Below are 21,623 nucleotides of genomic sequence, written 5' to 3'. Positions count from 1 at the left end.
TCCAAAGCACATGACTGATCCAACTCTATCGCCTCCTTGCAATGATGGTGTTCAGATCCTCTTGGCTGCACTGTGTCAATAGGTCTTGGTTTAAGGTTGTTCTGGGCCAATAGATACATAATGGACATGGTGGAGCAGATAGGGCACTGGACTGGGACTTGGATAGTTGGTTTCATTCCACGAGCACACAGTGATTCAAGCCCTCTGGGATTCACAAACCCAGCTTGGCTGACAGCAAACCCTGCAGTAGTGCGCACCTGTGGCATCTTATATAGGTCCTAAAAAGGCTGGGTTCACAGGTTTTAAGAGGTCTCTTAATCTCCAATTTCTCCCACACCTGTGACTCTGTAAGAACATGACCTGAAGGCCAATGAAGCTCAGGGAAACGCGACCTGGGACTACAGTCAGCTTTGGTTCAGGCCCTACCCAAGCCCATGTTATATCTGTTTTAACCCAAGGAAATTGACCAATTAGCATGGTCCAAACATGAATATCCTGCAAGCTTTCCTCAGGGTCTCCTGTACCTCTTTGTTTCTCAGGCTGTAGATGAGGAGATTGACCAGGAGAATCAGGATGGTGTAGATGACAGACAGATCTTTCTTGAGGTTGCTCAGGATGTCCGTGGTTGAGAACATACAGACAGTCAACAGATTTGCATAATAAATGCTCACCACAATGAGGTGTGAAGAAAAGGTGGAAAAGGCCTTTTGCCTCCCAGCAGTGGACAGGATTCTCAGGATGGTGGCGATTATGCAGACATAGGACATCAAGGTAAGAAGAAAAGGGACCAATGAGAAAATCAAGTTGAGTGCAACAGCCACCATTTCCATCTTTTGAGGCTCATTGGAGGAGACTTTTACACGGGGGATAAAATCACAAAAGAAATCGTCAATAACGTTGGGGTCACAGAATGTTAACTGTGATATTGACAACATTGTTATGCTACCACCTAGGAATCTACTTATCCAAGAGCCACCTGTGAGCTGCAGGCAAGACCTGTCACTCATACAGACTAGATAGTGCATTGGATTGCATATAGGTAAATATGTATTGTAAGACATCACCGAAAAGAAGACGTGTACCTGCTAGAGAAGCAAAGAAATATAATTGTGTGAGAAACCCATAGAATGACAGAGTCCTGTCCCCTGTCAGGAGACTGGCCAGCACCTTCGGCAGGATGGTGGATGTGTAGCAGGTCTCCAAGCAGGACAAGTTCCCCAGGAAGAAATGTATGGGTGTGTGAAGGTGCTGATCAGCAACTACTAGCACAATAATGAGGATGTTTTCAGCCATAATCACAATATAGATCACTCGAAACACCAGGAAGAGAAGGATCTTCAGTTCTGGGAGATTCCCGAATCCCAGGAGGATTAATTCTGTGATGGACATTCCATTTCCCTGTTCTTGGTTCACCAAGCGGTGTGTCTATGGGAAAGAAATGAACTCTTGACACATAAATAAGGATTCACTCAATAAATTCACTCAATAAAACATCAGTGTTATTTTCATTTTCTCCCTCTGCTGGCTACCACAAAGTTGGCAAATGGAGGCCAGGGGAGGGGAAAAGCCATCTCTTAATCTTTGGGGCAGATTATATATCTGACCAGGCTGCAGGTTCAACAAAACATTAATCTCTCTGGAAACAGATGGCACCAAGCACTCAAATACTATGGTGATGGAGCTTATCGGTACAACAGTACATAAATGTGTTGGTTCAAATAATCACATGTTTCACTACCTGGTGTATGAGAGCAGAGCAATGACCTTTCTAGATTGGAGATCCATGTACGAAATGGGACAAGATTTGATATTTTAAAGGAACCCACAACAGAGAAAAAATCAATTAACTAAGGCTGGGATTTGCAGTGTGTGGGGAACCAACTCCAAGTGAATTGCAGTGGAAATGGGCTGCCTAACTCTAGAAGAGCCATTTGAAAGTTTTTATCATCAGAGAAATGCCTCTCCTTCCCTAGGACAATACTTCAATGTCCTGCAGTCGGACAGTGTACACAGAGAGAAGTGAGTAGTAAAGACCTTGATAGCACTCATCACCATGCATTTTTTGACACGTCCATGCCCCTCTAGGGCTTATGTCCCGCTTTTTCACCTCATTTCCATTGGCGCTGAAGTTTGGCTCCGTCGGCCATTTAAAAAAAAATTGTGCGTGTTTGAATGCGGGAAGTGTTGTGTTTGGCTACAGTGAGAGCAGTTTGAAGTTTTGGTAAGGTTTATTGAAGAAAGGTGATTGTGTAAGGAGAGCTGTTGTTAAAGGGCCGGTTATTAAAGAAAAGAGAGATGATGGTATGCTATAAAAGAATAGAAAATGTGATACATTGAAAGATTACAGTGAGAGATGTTTGGGTAAGGTTATTGGATGTGACTGAATAAGGAGATCTATTATTAAAGAATAGAGAGTTTGTGTTACTGAACACATGCAGAGCGAAACATTTTACCCCACTGATTGTGAATAGGGGAAGTGTTGTGCTTGGATACATTGAGAGAAAAAAGGTTATTGGATGCGACTGAATAAGGAGAGCTGTTCGGGTGTTTGTGTTACTGAACACATGCAGAGCAAAACATCCTACCCTGCCGACTGTTGGTAGTCAAACGATAGCTGTTCCGGGCAGCGCTCCTGGGAGCTAGCCACTCCTTTTGGTGGACCAACCAGCGGTTGTTTTACAGCTAGGTCACAGAATGCATTTGTGGAACGAAATCTGTAGTCCCAAGCTTTAGAGAGGATCTTTACCTTACATTAAAAGCTATAAAAACAGAATTAAAAAGGAAATTTAGGAAGTACTGTTAGGATATAGCTATTCAGGCCTGTCTGTAAAGGCCAAACTCTAAGAATTTAGGTGTATTCTTATCACTTGGCTAGTTCTAGAGGTATAAAGGAAAGAATCAAAATCACTGTCTGCCGGTGTAAGAGCCGTCTCTCACTGTGACCGTCTGAGGCCCTGTGCTTAGGCCAATGGCTTTGGCTAAGCAGCAGAGGCAGCCATAAGCTGGGAAGCGACTGGGTCACATCCTCACATTCCAAACTAGTCACATTGAAATCAGGTGCTATTGGGCCGTTAGGATACAATCCTGTCCTGATAATGCCCATCGCCTCCAGAGAAAGGGAAGTGCCTAGAAAATGTAAAAGGAAACTTAGTTCGATAGCATCCTGTCTGGTCAGAACTCACTTATCAATAGCTGGGATGTGAAATCCTCACTTCTGTATTGTTTTGTCATTATAGTTCCTACTTTGCTATTGTTTGTCTGTATAATCTCTGTCTGGTTCTGTGATTGTTCCTGTCTGCTGTATAATTAATTTTGCTGGGTGTAAACTAATTAAGGTGGTGGGATATAAATGGTTACATAATCATGTTACAATATGTTAGGATTGGTTCGTTAAATTTCAGGAAAATGATTAATTAAGATATAGCTAAGCAGAACTCACGTTTTACTATATAGTCTGCAGTCAGTCAGGAAGGGTGGGTGTGTGGGGGGGGAAATGGGAACAGGGAATGGGGGTGGGGAAATTGGAATCATGTTCTGCTTAAGGGGGAAATGGGAACAGGGAATGGGGGGGAAAATTGGAATCATGTTTGGCTAAGGGCAGGAATGGGAACAGGGACACAGGTGTAAGGCTCTGTGGTGTCAGAGCTGGGAAGGGGGACACTAAGGAAGGAAACTGGAATCATGCTTGCTGGAAGTTCACTCCAATAAACATCAAATTGTTTGCACCTTTGGACTTCGGGTATTGTTGCTCTCTGTTAATGCGAGAAGGACCAGGGAAGTAAGTGGGTGAAGGAATAAGCCCCCTAACAAGTACCTGATAAAAAAGAGAATAAAAAAGCATTCAGCAATATTAAAAACTAAGGCAAGACCTGTTGAGTAAGCACATGGTCAAAAACTGGCTTAACATTAAAAGCTAGGTTTAAAAAGGCAATTTAGCAAGCACTTGATAAAAAAGTGGGAAAAAAAAGCATTCAGTATCAGGGCAGATTAAAAAAAAAGAACAGGAGGAAGATAGAGAACACACAGGTTGAATCAAATAGAGAAAGAGAGGATCTTTACCTTACATTAAAAGCTATAAAAACAGGATTAAAAAGGAAATTTAGGAAGCAAATGATAAAAAAGTGAATAAAAAAGCATTAAAAAATATTAAAACCTGTTTAGTAAACACGGCCAAATGTTGGCTAAAAAAACCATTGAAAGCTATAAAAAGGAAATTTACTAAGCACGTGATAAAAAAAAGTGAATAAAAAAGCCTTCAGGATCAGGGTAGATAAAAAGAAAGAACAGAGAAAAGATAGAGAGCACATGGTTGAATTAAAGAGAGAGAGAGATTTTTTTACCTTGCGTGTCTATCTGTAAAATGAGGCAGCTCCACAGTTTAGTAACTTTCACGCTTGTTATCCCCGCTTTTGGATCGGGCCAATCAGAGGTTGTCTTACAATGGCGGCGTTATAGAGTTTATTTTTGGAACCAATTTTATAGGCCCAAGATCCCAAACCCCTCCCTCTTTAACAGCCTTATTCTTATCTAAAGAAACACACCCCTAGCATTTTCCCTGCCATGTAGTTTTTTAGAAGGGGGTTTTCGTAAAAGTTAAAACCATACGCTTTTTGCAACAAGCGATTTTTAAAAGTTTTTTTCTAGGTTTTAGGCTAGCACTGTTTATTATTTTTTTTAGTAAGCCCAATATAAAACAACAGGCTTTTGCAGCTGATAGCTGTGATTAGAAAAAAGAAGGCTGCTTTTTAATAAACACAAGTTAGTTACATTAAGTTTTGAAATGGAGTAAAGCTCTGCTTTATATTGACATGAAAAGGCACAGCCCTTTATTTACAGGGGTGTTTTAATAAAACAAAGCAGGCAGAATTACCCCAGGTTTTTAGTAACAGACAGTTTATATTTTTCTTATTTTGTTAACCCCTGAATCAGAGAGAAGAAGCTTGTTTTTTTTTTACTTTTTAACAAAGAGAGGTGAAAGTTTTGTAAAGGAATAAACCCTTGAAAAAACACACTCCTTTATTTAGCCCCATGGGCATACATGTTTTAATAAAAGGTAAGCCTGCAGAAACAGTTCTGAATTAAAAACACAAAAAAGTTTTAGACTAACATGGTCAGTAAAAACAATGTGAAAAAAGAAGTCGTTGTGATCAAAAATAAGAAAGCCCAAGGCCTGTTTTTAAAACAAAATGATACCAAAGACTTGTACTAAAAAGAACAGTAACTTTAACTGTAAATAAGCTTACTATATACTAAACATGGTCCAAAAACTCCAGCTCCTGATGGAGATGTCTGGCCCCCTCTAATAGTTGGGCATTTTAGCCAAAAGCCACCTCAAGAGATGGCTTACCCCCTCCCCTGGCCTCCATTCTCCACTCACCCATCTTTGTGGTAGCCAGCAGAGGGAGAAAATAAAAATAATGCCTTCTTTTCAGTGATGTCTTACGATAGGTATTTACCTATATGCAATTCAATGCACTATCTAGTCTGTATGAGTGACAGGTCTTGCCTGCAGCTCACAAGTGGCTCTTGAATAGGTGGATTCCTAGGTGGTAGCATAACAATGTTGTCAGTATCTCAGTTAACATTCTGTGACCCCAACATTATTGACCATTTCTTTTGCTATTTTATCCCCCATGTAAAAGTCTCCTGCAATGACCCTCAGCAGATGGACATGGTGGCTGTTGCACTCAACTTGATTTTCTTACTGGTCCTTTCCCTTCTTACCTTGATGTGCTACGTTGGCATCATCACCACCATCCTGAGAATCCCATCCACCAATGGGAGGCAAAAGGCCTTTTCCACTATTCTTCCCACCTCATTGTGGTGAGCATTTATTATGCAAATCTGCTGACTGTCTGTATGTTCTCAACCATGGACATCCTGAGCAACCTCAAGAAAGATCTGTCTGTCATCTACACCATCCTGACTCCCCTGGTCAAGCTTCTCATCTACAGCCTGAGAGGTCCAGGAGACCCTGAGGAAAGCTTGCAGGATATTTATGTTTGGACCATGTTATTTGGTCAAATTCCTTGGGTCAAAACTGATATAACATGGGCTTGGGTAGGGCCTGAACCAAAGCTTACTGTAGTCCCAAGTCACGTTTCCCTGAGCTTCATTGGCCTTCAAGTCATGCTCTTACAGAATCACAGGTGTGGGAGAAATTGGAGATTAAGAGACCTTGTTCGGTGGACAACTGAATGCATCCGATGAAGTGAGCTGTAGCTCACGAAAGCTTATGCTCAAATAAATTTGTTAGTCTCTAAGGTGCCACAAGTACTCCTTTTCTTTTTTGTAACATGAATGACATAGTCATCGGTGGAACCCTATTTGAACATTGTGAAATTCACAAGGTGACATAGGGTGTTCTCCAAATGGCAGAGATAAGAACGAAATTGACCATATCATGATCAATGGCAAATGGCGATGCTCACTGACAAATGTGAAAGTGAGAAGGGGTGCAGGTGGTTGGCAGCGACCACCACCCGGTGACAGCCTCCATCAAGCTAAAACTGAGAAGTGTGGGTCCACCAAACAAGGGGCATAGACATTATGATATTGACAAGCTAGAGTCCCCTGAGATACAGAAAGCCTTTGTTCTGCAGTTAAAGAACAGGTTTCAAGCACTTGCAGACCTTAATGAAGAAGAGAGGAATGCAGATGAGGAGATCAACAAGAAGTGGGACAAAGTAACAGCAATTTATAAACAGAGCAGTGAAGCCTGTCTAGGCTACAGGGAGAAGAGAAGGAAGGAGTGGATTACACCCAGCACATGGAACGCCATAGGAACCAGACGAGCCCTGAAGAAAAAAGTTTTAGACACAAAATCCCAGAAGCTAAAGGAGAAATACCGCGAGCCGCACGGCCAGGCCCACCGGGAGGTTCACACGCCCTGCGAGAGGGGACGACCAGTGTTATCCTGGTCATCGGGCAAAGCAAGCAGCGGATGCAGCTGCTCATGATGAACAAGGACCCGTCTACAAAATGATGCAGCTTATCGGTGGTAAACAGCGAACACCATCAAACACTCTCATCAGGAACAAACAAGGCCACCTACTAACAACTGAAAAAGAACAAGAAATGCACTGGAGAGAGCATTTCAAATAATTGCTGAACAGGGAGCCAACTAAAGAGGAAGCAAACATATAGGAAGCAGAAGAAGATCTTGATATCAACAGAAACACCCCAACTAAGGAAGAGATCATTCAAGCCATCAAATCCTTAAGAAATGGGAAAGCTCCTGGCAAGGATAACTTGAGTGCAGAATTGTTCAAGGTAAATCCTAAATTAGCAGCATTTATCCTAGCACCTCTATTTACATCATTCTGGGAAAGGGGAAAAGTGCCAGATGAGTAGACCAATGGGGTTATAGTGAAGATAACAAAGAAAGGAACTCTCAGTGATTATAATAACTGGCATGGTATCACACTTTTATCTGTGCCAAGCAAAGTATTGTGTAAGATCATGTCCAGCTTATATCAGAGGCAGTTGATAGCATTCTCAGAAAAGAGCAAGCTGGTTTTTAGAAAGGGCGTGGATGCACAGGCCAGACCTTCACTCTACGAAACGTAATAGAACAGTGCTTAGAATGGCAATGGCAACTCTACATAAATTTCATAGACTTTGACAAGGCTTTTGATAGCATTCACAGGACCAGCCTATGGTGTATTATGTGGGCGTATGGAATTCCTTTCCATATAATCAACATCATCAAAAGCTTCTATTTCATCTTTATGTGCAGTCTTGATCACAGTGAGCTCAGTTTTGAAGTCAAAACAGGAGTACGTTAGGTGTGTATCATGTCTGCAAACCTCTTCAACATTGCCATCAACTGGGTAAAGCGGCATACAACAGAAGACATGCGAAGAGGCATTAAATGGACAGAGAAAGTATGGCACGTCCAAACTGTCTTCATTCCATACAACCTGCCTCAGAAAAATCCTCTGTATCTTTTGGCCCAGAACAATCTGAAACCAAGATCTATTGACACAGTGCAGCCAAGAGGATCTGAGCACCATCATTGCAAGGAGGCGATAGAGACGGATCAGTCATGTGCTTTGGATGGAAACTGATTCCATCATGAGAGTAGCAATACGATGGACACCTGAAGGCAAGCAAAAACCGCCAGAAAACAACATGGTGAAGAGCTGTGGAAGCTGAGCTGAAAAACCAGGGTGCAGCTGGGGAACCATTGAAAGAGTTGCCAGAAACAGACAGAAATGGAGGAGCTTCATCACTGCCCTAAATGCCAGAGGCATAATAGAAACCTGATGATGATGATGAACTGCCTATTACAGGGCCACGTGCCTGTGGGCTGGAGAGTCGGGGCCAAGCCAGCCATGGTTAGAGAAGGGTCCCCACCTGGGGGGAATCAGGCAATATCCAATAAAAGGCAGAAGGGGGATGGGGGAAGAGGCGGACTCAGGAGGCTGAAGTGAAAGTTCAGAGAGTGAATGAGGGAAAACCCTGTGACTGGAGGAATTGCTCCAGCTAGGAAGAGCTGGGAGGGGCCTGCTAAGGTGGACAGGACTCAGACTGGACGGGGGGAGTGTGGGATGTACGCAACTGGAGGGAAGGTGTCATCTGCCTTTTAGTTTTGAATGTTAAGTTAATAAATGAAACCTAAATGGGGGCTGTTGTGATTGGACTGGAAAAAGCCCGTCTGGAGTTTATTTGGGGAACGAAGAAGGGAAACTGAGGTGAAGGGCTTCATTCTGGGCTTCCCTGAGGCCTCCAGTAGTCACCGTGAGGGGGCCACTGATCTAGTATGACTGGATGCAACTACACTGATGTAAAACTGCTGGTATCAGGATAGTTCATTCCGAAGGGGAATAAACTATACCAGTCCAAGGGACCTCGATATTAGTTTGCTGTGTCCGTGCTAGAAGTTGTACTGGTAGAACGATTTCCAAAACAAAGTCACACCATTAACCCGAACAGTGATCCTGGTGCAAAATCTGTGTGGAGACCTCGCATAAGTGAGTTTCTGTGAAACTACGTCAGTACGTTCGTGGCTTTGAAATGAACTCCGGGCATCCAAGGAACCTGTCTGTCTTTTGCATTAAAATGGCATGTTGAGAATTTACGCTGATTTGCCAAGTCAAAAACAGCCGACTGACAGAAAGAGGCCTGACTGAATAATTCAGTTTACATATGTGGGGTGCGCCTACACTGCAGCCAGGGGTGTGAATGGCATCTCCTGGAGCCGCTCTAACTGTACTCTAGCTAGCTCACTAAAAATAGAAACAGTACCAGCTTCAGGGCCAGCTGCACAAGCAAGAAAGTAGCCAGGGCTCAGGGGCATTGGGGGCTGCCGAGATGAGAAAGGGGCAGTCATACTGTATCATGGAGACTAGGGAGAGCAGGGGGTGAAGTTTGGTAAAGGCGTGGCCATGGTATACAATGGGCACTAGGAGGAAGCCAGTGTTTTCTGTATCTTTTCTATAGATCTCTACACGGCAGCAAATCACAGTGAATGGTAAATAGCCAGCAATAATGATTAAACCCCTGACTTGAGTTAAAAAATATTCCTTAAGCTATGGAGTCAATCAACTTGGAATTTAAAATTTAAGCCACGGTCCGAGAAGATTTTGGTCTGTCTCTGTATTCTAGATAGTTTCAGATTAGACGTGCATCCTTCGAAGAGTTAAGCAATGGGATTTCATCCCTGACTGCAATATGAAATGAAAATTCTGGTCCTGAATAGCTCTAATAATGAGAAAATCACCCCCACATTTCTTACAAATTTCATACAGAATATATTTGTGCCAAATAGAGTAAGTTTCCAGCTAAAATAATATTTGCAGCTTTTCTGTTTTGTGTTTTTAATGAAAACGGGATAATTGTGTGACCAGTAACACTGTTTCTACCCCTGGGAGCTAACCACAGGGAGTTTCAAACTTTGTTAGTTTTGGCATAAGATGCTCCCCTGGCTGGGTCTCTGTATGTAATGAGCCCTACTGTGGAATAAGGAACCACGGTTAAAGAGAAGGAGAGAAGTGTGTATGTAGTGCCATACCAACCTCTCTGTGGATATGCCATGAGTGGCCGGAGGAAACTGGACAACAATGATTTAAGGCATCAGTTCTGCTGTACTCAAAAGCACCTGCCCATCAAGCTCAGTTCTGGGACCTACCTCTGGCACAATTTGGTCCAAAGTGTTGGTGCCAGGGACCTGGACTGATGGGGAATCCTGCACCTGACCAATGTGAGCAGACTGGATCTCCAGACCCCAGGCAGCAAAGCATTTAAGCACATTCTTAATCTGACTGCATCCGATGAAGTGAGCTGTAGCTCACGAAAGCTTATGCTCAAATAAATGTGTTAGTCTCTAGGTGCCACAAGTACTCCTTTTCTTTATTCTTAATTGTAAATGGCAGGGTATTCCCACAGAGGTCACTACAGTTCAAGGTGTGTGCGTTCTTTGCTGGACTGGCATCTGGGGAGATCTGTTCATTAGGCCCATTACTGCCAGGATATTGAATCCAGAGGACTAACCAAGGGATTCATGTTTCTAACACTGATGGAAGAGGGGAGAGATTGGTGCTTTCAGGGTCACTGGTGGTGAGTTATGCTGCACTTCACTTTAGTGTAGCTGGTTACTTGTGATGGATTTTTAAGTTATCTCAAGGGCACTTACAGACAGATTTTTAAAGGTATTCAGGTGCCTAGTGGGTTTTTCCAAAGCACTGAGGCTCCTCAAACTCACTGATTTCAAAGGGTGTTCGCAACTTTGATGGTTTTAAAAATCCCACCCAAGGCTGGATTCACAAAGGGCCTGTGATAATTGGCCTACAAACTTACACTCAGTGCAAGGTCAACTAGTAGAAGTGAATGAAAGTTCATAGAGCATCATGGTGACCAAGGACAACAAATGGGGATGGAAAAAAGATGCAAAGAAGAGACAAAAGACAGAATTAATCCAAACAAAAAGCCCTTTTGCTAGAATTCAAGGACGGTGTTACGGTCGTGCCTGGTAAACAAGAACAGCGTGAGAACGCAAGTCAATGAACCAAAACTGGTGTGTGGGAAATTAGAACTTATTGAGGGACAAGATAGTGAGGGGATGGGCTATTGCCCCATCACTCCCTTTGGGGTTCTCAGAGAAAGAGACTTTGGGAGGAAAGTTAGCCATCACCTCGCTGGCCGACCAAAAGACAAGAGAAGAGGAAGGTGCGAACTTCACCAGCGTGGGCTCCCACCCCCACCGTCGCCTAGCACCCTGGACTTCCTTCCTAATGAGGAGGTGCAGAATAAAGCTACATGCTAATGCTACCATAACTCTGCGTTCCTTGAGCAATGACCTGACCCAACATAACTCACATGCACTCACTCTGCCTTGGCAGCATGCTCAGGTGACAGGGCACAGGACAGCTCTAGGGCACAGATGGGACGTGGAAGAGGCTTATGAAATATCTAACTATTCATTGCAGCAAGGAGACTGGAGCTTTATGTCTCCCAACTCCTATGCAAGTGCCCAAACCAGTGGGCTGGAGTGTAATTCTCAGTCTGTCTCTTTGACCCAATGAATATCTAGTTATTTCACACACACCTTTAACAGGCCAGATGAGAGAGTCCTGGGGCCCTGGTCCATGCCTCGGGTGTCAAATAATAAAGTCATTTTAGTTCTGAAGGTTTTTCTTCTCTGTTCCATTCCCTGAGTGGCCGGAAAACATTTGAGTCTATTAACATACTGTCTACCTCAAAAACCTAAACAAACCATGTTATTAACTTTTCCTTCCCAGTAATTTAATGTGCCCATTAACTAAGTTTCAAGGGGAAATTCACCTGCGGTGTTTGCAGGGTAAACAATGACTCCAGGAGAGACATTTATTTGCTGGTGAGAGATACAAAGCAAAGCAAATCAAGGGTCTCAGCACAACTAGGGTGTCCAGCCAGAAACCTTACTGCTCATTACTGCTCTGCTCTGTGTGGTGTGTAGCTACACAGACCCTACATGCCTTTGCCAGTAGTGTGCAGGGTAGACCTACCTTGAGACAACTAAAATAGGTGATGGGGGTACAGATCAGAGACAGACGGCAGAACCAAGATCCTGCTCTCTGAAACACCAAATGAAGAGATCACATCACAGATTCCAGAGTCTTCTGTGCCAGCCTTAAGGTTAACAAACCTTTCACCTCATCTTTGTTAAAAATAAATCATTCAGGACAGGGAAGAAAATGTTACCATATCCATCACCTACACAAAGGCATCATTTCCTTTTGGATGATGCCAAGTCTTTTCCCCGGGCCATGGACAGAATTAACAGGTTCATGTTTTAAAGCATTTTGGTGATGGCAAACTCCAAGTGATAAGAATGAGAACATTCCTGAGGACTTTCCATCTTCAGTACTGAACAACGGTACTGATACTTTACCAGACAAACCTTGTGGGTTTGTACAGCTCCTAGTGCAATGAGTCTTGGTCCATGAGCAGGTCTTCTAGGGACCATTGCAATATTAATAATTAATAATAATCTCCATCCAGAATTGAATCTTATAATAATTCACATAATCATTAGTATAGTGTTGTGACTGATGCTGTTGGGGACCTCACTGTATTAAGGCCATGGATCACTGTGTGTCAGGGCTTCTATGCAGCTCTGAGGGGAGGGTCACCACAGCTCCGTCAGGAACCAAAAACTAGGGGGGAGATGAAGGCAAGATACTGAGACTACACAACTCCAGAGAAATTGCATCCTCCCAGGCATGGTTTTCAGGTGCTAGTTCAGGCTGGCTTTTCCGCAGACTGGTGGCATATCTACACTGCAAGAGATACCAAGGCATAACTGCAGTTACGCCACTGTTGTATAGACACTTACTCTGGCGACTGACTGGGTTTTCCTATTTCTGTAGTAAATCCTCTTCCCCAAAAGGCGATAGCTCAGTGTGACATTACCTGATTACAAGTGTGTCAAGTAAGGTTTCAATAGGTAAGTTATGATTTGCTGAATATGATTGTGTTATTTGTATGCATGTATCATTTTTTTATCTGACATTATGAGTATTGGCCTCTTTCCGACTCAAACCTGTGGACCAAATTCTTGTAAATGTACAATTGTGATTGATTTTATGTTAATATTAACATTCTTGTTAACTCTTGTGACTAGTTTGTTGCTAATACCAAAATCTGATTGCCCTGTAAGATTATCTTCCATTCTAATTTTACAGAGGTGCTTCTTTTACCTTTTTTCTTTCTAATAAAGTTCTGTTTCTTTTAGAATCTGATTGGGGTTTTTTTGAGTGTCCTAAAAAAACCCAAGGTTGGTCTGTGCTCATCTTGTTTATTCTCAAGCCTCCCCAGGAAAGGGGGTGTGAGGGTTTGGGGGGCGATATTAGGGGGGAGTAGGAACTCCAAGTGGTCCTTTCCCTGAGTTTGTCTAGATCACGTGATGGTGGCAGCATTACCTAATCCAAGGTACAAGGGAGAATTTGTGCCTTGGGGAGTTTTTAATCTAAGCTGGTAGAAATAAGCTTAGGGGGTCTTTCATGCAGGTCCCCACATCTGTACCCTAGAGTTCAGAGTGGGGAGGGAACCCTGACAGCCTGTAACTAGTCTTGAAACTGTACTCTGGAGAAAAGACATTGCACACCTAATATGCTTTAGGAAAAGGGAAACTGAGGCACACTACCATATAGCTTTCATGGCTAAATGCCAAAATTCCTACACTATGAAGAACATTAATATCTACATTGATTTGATGTTAATTGGGTTCCAAACATTTGCCAGAGCTTGGATGGATAAAATAGCTATTTTCATTAGCTCAAGATCTCATGAGACGTACAGGAATTATGCTGCAACAGCAAATCCAATCCACTAATGGTCTAACAACTTTTACCTCAGGTTTATAAAGGGATTAGATAAAATTATTACTTCCATAAGGAAGCTTACCAAAAAAAAGCCTCTTTTGATCAAACATGATTTTGATAAACTATTTCTGTTATACACTGATACTTCTAATATTCGGTTAGAAGCTGTAGTAATACAGAATCAAGAATGGGATGTTCCTATTATGCATTCAGCAGTGTCTAGGACACCCCTTCCGCATCAATTTTACGTTGGCCATGTGACGTTATCTGATTAAAATATGACCATGTAGATCATTGTTGCTACCATTGTTATACAATTGCAACAACTCTTATACAAAGTGTGTCAAGTAAGGTGGCAATAGGAAAGTTAGGATTTGCTGAATATGATTGTGTTATTTGTATGCGTGTATCATTTTTTAATCTGAAGTTATGAGCAATGGCCTCTTTCCTGCTCAAACCTCTGGATTATGATGAACTTCTACTAATGGGAGCATTCTAACCAAGGGACTGAGAATCTGCCAATGATTCGGAAGCAACCGGAGATTTAACAAGCCAGCAGTTTATTCCATTATTGCTACAAGCCTGATCCAAGAACTTTGCATTTATTGAATGTATTTGATTCCTTTAACCAATTTTAACTCTCACCTTTCTTCCTTTCTTTTTATAAATAAACCTTTAGAATGTAGATACTAAAGGATTAGCAACAGTATGCTTATTGGGGAAGATATGAGTTATATATTCACCTGGAAAAAGAAAAGGAGTACTTGTGGAACCTTAGAGACTAACAAGTTTATTTCAGCATAAGCTTTCGTGAGCTACAGCTCACTTCATCGGATGCATTCAGTGGAAAATACAGCGGGGAGATTTTATATACACAGAGAACATGGAACAATGGGTGTTACCATACTATCATACAGACTGTAACAAGAGTGATCAGGTAAGGTGAGCTATTACCAGCAGGAGAGCGGGTGGGCGGGGGGGAACCTTTTGTAGTGATAATCAAGGTGGGCCATTTCCAGCAGTTGACAAGAATGTCTGAGGAACAGTGTGTGTGTGTGGTGGGGGAGGGATTAAACATGGGGAAATAGTTTTACTTTGTGTAATGACACATCCTCTCCCAGTCTTTATTCAAGCCTGAGTTAATTGTATCCAATTTACAAATTAATTCCAATTCATCAGTCTCTTGTTGGAGCCTATTTTTGAAGTTTTTTTGTTGAAGAATTGCCACTTTTAGGTCTGTAATCAAGTGACCGGAGAGACTGAAGTATTCTCCGACTGGTTTTTGAATGTTATAATTCTTGACATCTGATTTGTGTCCATTCATTCTTTTACGTAGAGACTGTCCAGTTTGGCCAATGTACATGGCAGAGGGGCATTGCTGGCACATGATGGCATATATCACATTGGTAGATGTGCAGGTGAATGAGCCTCTGATAGTATGGCTGATGTGATTAGGCCCTATGATGGTGTCCCCTGAATAGATATGTGGACAGAGTTGGCAATGGGCTTTGTTGCAAGGATAGGTTCCTGGGTTAGTGGTTCTGTTGTATGGTGTGTGGTTGCTGGTGAGTATTTGCTTCAGTTTGGGAGGCTGTCTGTAAGCAAGGCCTGGCCTGTCTCCCAAGATCTGTGAGAGTGATGGGTCGTCCTTCAGGATTGGTTGTAGATCCTTGATGATGTGTTGGAGAGGTTTTAGTTGGGGGCTGAAGGTGATGGCTAGTGGCGTTCTGTTATTTTCTTTGTTGGGCCTGTCCTGTAGTAGGTGACTTCTGGGTACTCTTCTGGCTCTGTCAATCTGTTTCTTCACTTCAGCAGGTGGGTATTGTAGTTGTAAGAATGCATGATAGAGATCTTGTAGGTGTTTGTCTCTGTCTGAGGGGTTGGAGCAAATGCGGTTATATCGTAGAGCTTGGCTGTAGACAATGGATCGTGTGGTATGATCTGGATGAAAGCTAGAGGCATGTAGGTAGGAATAGCAGTCAGTAGGTTTCCGATATAGGGTGGTGTTTATGTGACCATCGCTTATTAGCACCGTAGTGTCCAGGAAGTGGATCTCTTGTGTGGACTGGTCCAGGCTGAGGTTGATGGTGAGATGGAAATTGTTGAAATCATGGTGGAATTCCTCAAGGGCTTCTTTTCCATGGGTCCAGATGATGAAGATGTCATCAATGTAGCGCAAGTAGAGTAGGGGCATTAGGGGACGAGAGCTGAGGAAGCGTTGTTCTAAGTCAGCCATAAAAATGTTGGCATACTGTGGGGCCATGCGGGTACCCATCGCAGTGCCGCTGATTTGAAGGTATACATTGTCCCCAAATGTGAAATAGTTATGGGTGAGGACAAAATCGCAAAGTTCAGCCACCAGGTTAGCCGTGACATTATCGGGGATACTGTTCCTGACGGCTTGTAGTCCATCTTTGTGTGGAATGTTGGTGTAGAGGGCTTCTACATCCATAGTGGCTAGGATGGTGTTTTTAGAAAGATCACCGATGAATTGTAGTTTCCTCAGGAAGTCAGTGGTGTCTTGAAGATAGCTGGGAGTGCTGGTAACGTAGGGCCTGAGGAGGGAGTCTACATAGCCAGACAATCCTGCTGTCAGGGTGCCAATGCCTGAGATGATGGGGCATCCAGGATTTCCAGGTTTATGGATCTTGGGTAGCAGATAGAATACCCCAGGTCGGGGTTCCAGGGGTGTGTCTGTGCGGATTTGTTCTTGTGCTTTTTCAGGGAGTTTCTTGAGCAAATGCTGTAGTTTCTTTTGGTAACTCTCAGTGGGATCAGAGGGTAATGGCTTGTAGAAAGTGGTGTTGGAGAGCTGCCTAGTAGCCTCTTGTTCATATTCCGACCTATTCATGATGACGATAGCACCTCCTTTGTCAGCCTTTTTGATTATGATGTCAGAGTTGTTTCTGAGGCTGTGGATGGCATTGTGTTCTGTACGGCTGAGGTTATGGGGCAAGTGATGCTGCTTTTCCACAATTTCAGCCCGTGCATGTCGGCGGAAGCACTCTATCTAGAAGTCCAGTCTGCTGTAGAACACAATTGTAGAACACAATGCCCACATGGCCCCACAGTATGCCAACATTTTTATGGCTGACTTAGAACAATGCTGAGGCTTGAATAGAGACTGGGAGCGGATGAGTCATTACACAAAGTAAAACTATTTCCCCATGTTATTTCTCCCTCCCACCCCACCCCCCACTGTTCCTCAGATGTCCTTGTTAACTGCTGGAAATGGCCCACCTTGCTTGTCACCATGAAAGGTTCTCCTCCTTCTCCTCCCCTCCCCACTGGTGATGGCTCATCTTAAGTGATCACTCTCCTTACAGTGTATATGATAAAACCCATTGTTTCATGTTCTCTGTGTGTGTGTATATAAATCTCCCCACTGTATTTTCCACCGAATGCATCCGATGAAGTGAGCTGTAGGTCACGAAAGCTTATGCTCAAACAAATTTGTTAATCTCTAAGGTGCCACAAGTACTCCTTTTCTTATTGATATGACTACCACTTTCGTGCTGCACATTAATTTGAATGGAGAATTAAATAATGATAGCAACATGAATTAACCTGACTGTATGGTTGGGAAAATGACTGAGTGCACATTTGAGTGAAAGAAAGGGTGACATACGGTGTACATACCTGGAAGTGATGGATTTATTTAGTTTGTATTAGAGTAGTTTTGTATGTGCGCTTACACCTTAATATGGGTGTGTATTAATGTATGAGTTCATCTCTGAGTGTGGATCTAGATATATGTCCTTTCAAATGTGTGTCTGTGGTATGTGATTTCTCCCCTGTACCTCTGATGTCCAGGAAGAACTGTGCACCCAAGTGCAGTCGCTGCAGCTGGCTGATGCTAAATATACCACTGCCTGATAGATCAGTAGGAGCATATGCATCACTGGCAGCAACTGGATATTGTGTCTCATCTTACAGCTCTGTCCTGGCTTCTCTTGGTGCCACCAATCTAATTCATAGCAGCAATGGGCCTGAACCAGGCTGCCTAGACTGAGACAGAAACCTCAGATCTGAACACCCCCAATTATCTTTGAGACTCAAGATCCAGAGGTGAATTTCACTGGGGCAGTCATTAGTTATAAGTGGATCTGTAGCCATATGAAAATCACAGCACTGGGTAGGATGCCAATTGGCCTCTTTACTGGCAGGCTTGGAAGACAGGTAAAGGGAAGACAGTCACAGTGTAGGTACCAACTTCTGACCTAGAGAAATCATCTCCTTTGGTCAGGTTTGAAGCATATTGTCTGACTGAACAGTGGTGTGTATGTGTGCTAACTTGTATTCCCACCGCTCTATCTAATTATCTATCTAACTATCCATCATCCCCTAATGGTCCATCTGCCCATTATCTAATTGGCCATCTGTATAGCCATTGCCCTCTCCTCCCTTACTATTTATCTATCACTAAGGGGCCCATCCCTGTGGAAAGTGGACTTCAGTGGGCCAGGGCTCCTAAGTATCATAGAATCATAGAATATCAGGGTTGGAAGGGACCCCAGAAGGTCATCTAGTCCAACCCCCTGCTCAACGCAGGACCAAAGTAGATGTATTTCACAGTCATGGGCACTAAAATCTCTTTAAAAATACATCATGATTTTTGGTAATTAAAGGATTTTCCTTCTGACTCTGAGTGCAACTAATTTCACAGGCAAAGCACGTGGCAATTGGAGCTGACAAGCAGCTTGCTGTAACACTGCTAAGGGCAGCAGTGGCAAAGGGCTAGACAAGAGCTATCTCAGTCTCTGGTAGCTGATCAGAGAAGAGGCAATGAACAGTTTGTCCATAGACTGTAAAGTGCTTGACCTTCAGGATGCTGCTGTTTGTATAGGTCTGATCACAGATTTGCTGTGACACATCCCCAGTGTGAAGGAACCCTGATCAATTTCATTTGGAACATGTTAATTTCATTGACTCTTGCCTAAGATAAAAGTAATAATCAGTTAAAACACTCTGCTTCATTGCATGCTCATTAAAATCATCCCTGCTAGCAACACAGCTACTAAAAAGAAAACTCTCCAATTAGCCATGCAGCACCTGTGGCTCTATAGGGATTTATAGGAGGACACACAAGTTGTTATAATTTCACGTCTTAACCAGCACTCTGAGGAATGCTAAACCCAGCTGAGACCTGAGCACTGCCTGGAGATTTAACAAATCTCTCAAGGAACTAAGAGCCAGGGGAAGAAACAAAATTACTTTTCGTTTTAATGGGTCCCATGGAGGGCCATTAGAATGGAAACATTGTCGGGAAATGCAGGTCCCAGCAGCAGTCCCATCAGGGCTGATTAGCAAGGAAAGTCGGAGGCATTGATTAATGTTAGACAAAGGTAGGGGAGGGTTTGTTCCTATGTCAAGTAGCGCCCTGATGTGTAAAGTGAAAGGGGTCAAGCCGGTTATGCCAGTTCCTGTGAAAGGTGATCCCTTCATACATTCCACCAGAGTCCCATCTAGTGAGGGGATGTAATGGGATGTGTGGATTGCAAGGAAACTGACATTAACAAATGGGAGATTCCCACTGGGTTAGCAGAGGCAGCAGGGTCCAGGTGCAGTGAGTGAAAGGCAATTCCTGGATTCTAGGCCTCAGTGACAGAGATCAGCCAACATACGTGGATTGTGACAGGCTTTGCTGTCCTGCCCACGTCCCCCAGTTCTGCCAGTGTCCTCAATGTCTTATCCACAGACCCCTACCCACAATGCTGCTCCATCTCTGGGTTCAAACCCAGTCACGGACAAACGGCTCTGGTGCTCTTGACAGTGCTGTCAACCCAACTGTCTCATAAATCACGAGGAAAAACTTAAAAATGAAGAGATTTGGTATATAAATCAAGAGTTGCTATTTTTTTGAAACAGATCAATATAGATATAGTGACGGCTTACAAACCTCATTAGAGGCCCATTTAATTTTTGACAGGTCAGAGCTCTTTTCAAAAACTCTATTGCTGCACCTGAAAACACTTTATAGCAGACTTTTAAAAACTCCTTCCTGTTAGCACCATGTTGCTGTGCGGCTCAGTTTAAGGTGACGGTGACAGATTCTCAATTAACAATGATGCTACATTTGAATTAGTCAGAGCCCAAGTGCTGGAGGTCACTGGACACTTAACTAAAGGTGATATAGTGATATCTTGTGCAAGCAAACATTGGTTACCTGAAGGGGGGGAGGGGAATGGGTTAGGCCCTGAGGTGGCAGGGGCAAACCCAATCTGATTTGGGGGGGGGGTGACGTTAGGCCCCTGAGTTTGGCCCTGGTGGGAAGGGGGAGGGGGCGAGGCCCTGGTTTGTGGGTGTGGGGGTCAGCCCAGGCCTTGGGTTGTGGGGGTTTTTGCCCTGCAGAGGGGGTGAAGGGGGCAGGCCTGGGGTGTGGGGGGCTGAGTGCAGATCCAGGGTGGGGGGTGTAAGGCCCCACAGACGGGGGTGTAGAATATAGTCCCAGTCTGGATGGGGGGGGTTAGTCCTTGGGGTAGGAAGGCCAGGGCCAAGCCCAGTCTGGGGTGTGGTCGGAAGCAGGCCTGGCCCATGGAGGAAGCTGGGGGATAGACTGGCCAACTAGGCTCAGTGAGGCCTCCTGATTGGCAGGGAGCAATGGTGGTGGCAGGGCCCGGAGTCTCCTCTCTGGGCTGGGCCAGGGGAGGCAGTGCGGACCCACCCAGAGCAAGCCAAATGGCAGCAGGGGCAGGATGCGGCACTGTTCACCAAGCTGCTGGACTGGTTCCGGGCGCTGTTCCGGACGGAGGAGATGGAGCTTTCTCCGGTGGGGCTGCTGTACTTGGACAAAATGAGAAACTTCATGCAAATCACACCAGCAGGAAAAAAATCCTGAGATTTGAGAGTTCTACCATGAGATCCTGAGTGAGGCTTAATTTGACTTAGAAATTGTGTCTATCAACAGTAAATTCATGAGAAATTGCATGTCTGTCTTGAACGGCTCTGTAACAGTTTGTGGGAAGATTCCTTCAGTGTGTCAGCCCCCTTAGGGTCACGCGCTCACTAGGATAAGCCACTTGACTACACCATCCCCTGGGACCGAATCTCAGAGCCTTCAGCACCCCTACGTCACGCTGTGAGCTCCCCGCAGTGAGTTCACCTGAGTTGGACACCTAAAGGAGACTTGCACACCCAAAGGGAGCCATGAACCCTCACCTGCCTTAATCTGCAGTGACTCTCAGCCAGCCATGTAAAATGTCTGGAACACAGCGTAGAAAGTCATTAGTTAATATGGAGTACAGAAAGATGGTCAGCCCCAGAGCCCAGACCCCTCTCACCCTCCTTTAGTCTTAATCCAGAAGCATCTCCACGCCTCCATCAGCCCACAGTTAACAGCACCTCCCTCTGCCCCGTCTCCTCCTCAATTCTTTGTTCTCCACTGATTATACCCGCCTGGCCTCCTAAGGAGGGTGGGACACCTATGTCACTTGTTGCTAGGTGCCAAATGTTTGGGCAATTGGAGTGGCCATTGTCTTCTCCATGGGCATAGGGGCCCAGGCCACACACCTGTGTCTCTGCAAAGAGTAAACAAGCATTTCCCACCACCTAGTTAACTGTGCACTACATACGGGAAACTGAGGCAACACACTATTAATCCAAAATATGAAAAATTCCTGCTCCCACACGTGTGAGCACACACACACACGCACACACACACAGAGCTCTGCCGGTGCCCCTCAATCCTGAGTTGCAGTCCCCTTCTATCCCAGTCCTGGGCTCCCCCCTCCCCACAGCTCTGCCAATGTCCCCTAGTCCTGACCTGCAGCCCCCTGCTGTTCCATTTCTAGTCTTGCTCATTCTCTCATTCACACAGTT

At 44.1% G+C, this 21,623-nt stretch overlaps 1 pseudogene; it reads right to left on the bottom strand.

Moving 5' to 3' along the window:
- Positions 1-470: 470 nt before the first annotated feature.
- On the bottom strand, positions 471-20,612 carry LOC122456544 (annotated as a pseudogene).
- Between the last annotated feature and the right edge of the window lie 1,011 nt (positions 20,613-21,623).

This window comes from Dermochelys coriacea, chromosome 13 (genome assembly GCF_009764565.3).
Source record: "Dermochelys coriacea isolate rDerCor1 chromosome 13, rDerCor1.pri.v4, whole genome shotgun sequence".
NCBI classification, from domain to species: domain Eukaryota; kingdom Metazoa; phylum Chordata; order Testudines; family Dermochelyidae; genus Dermochelys; species Dermochelys coriacea.
Note: the sequence above shows the minus strand (reverse complement) of the source record. Positions and strands in the feature narration are given on the sequence as shown.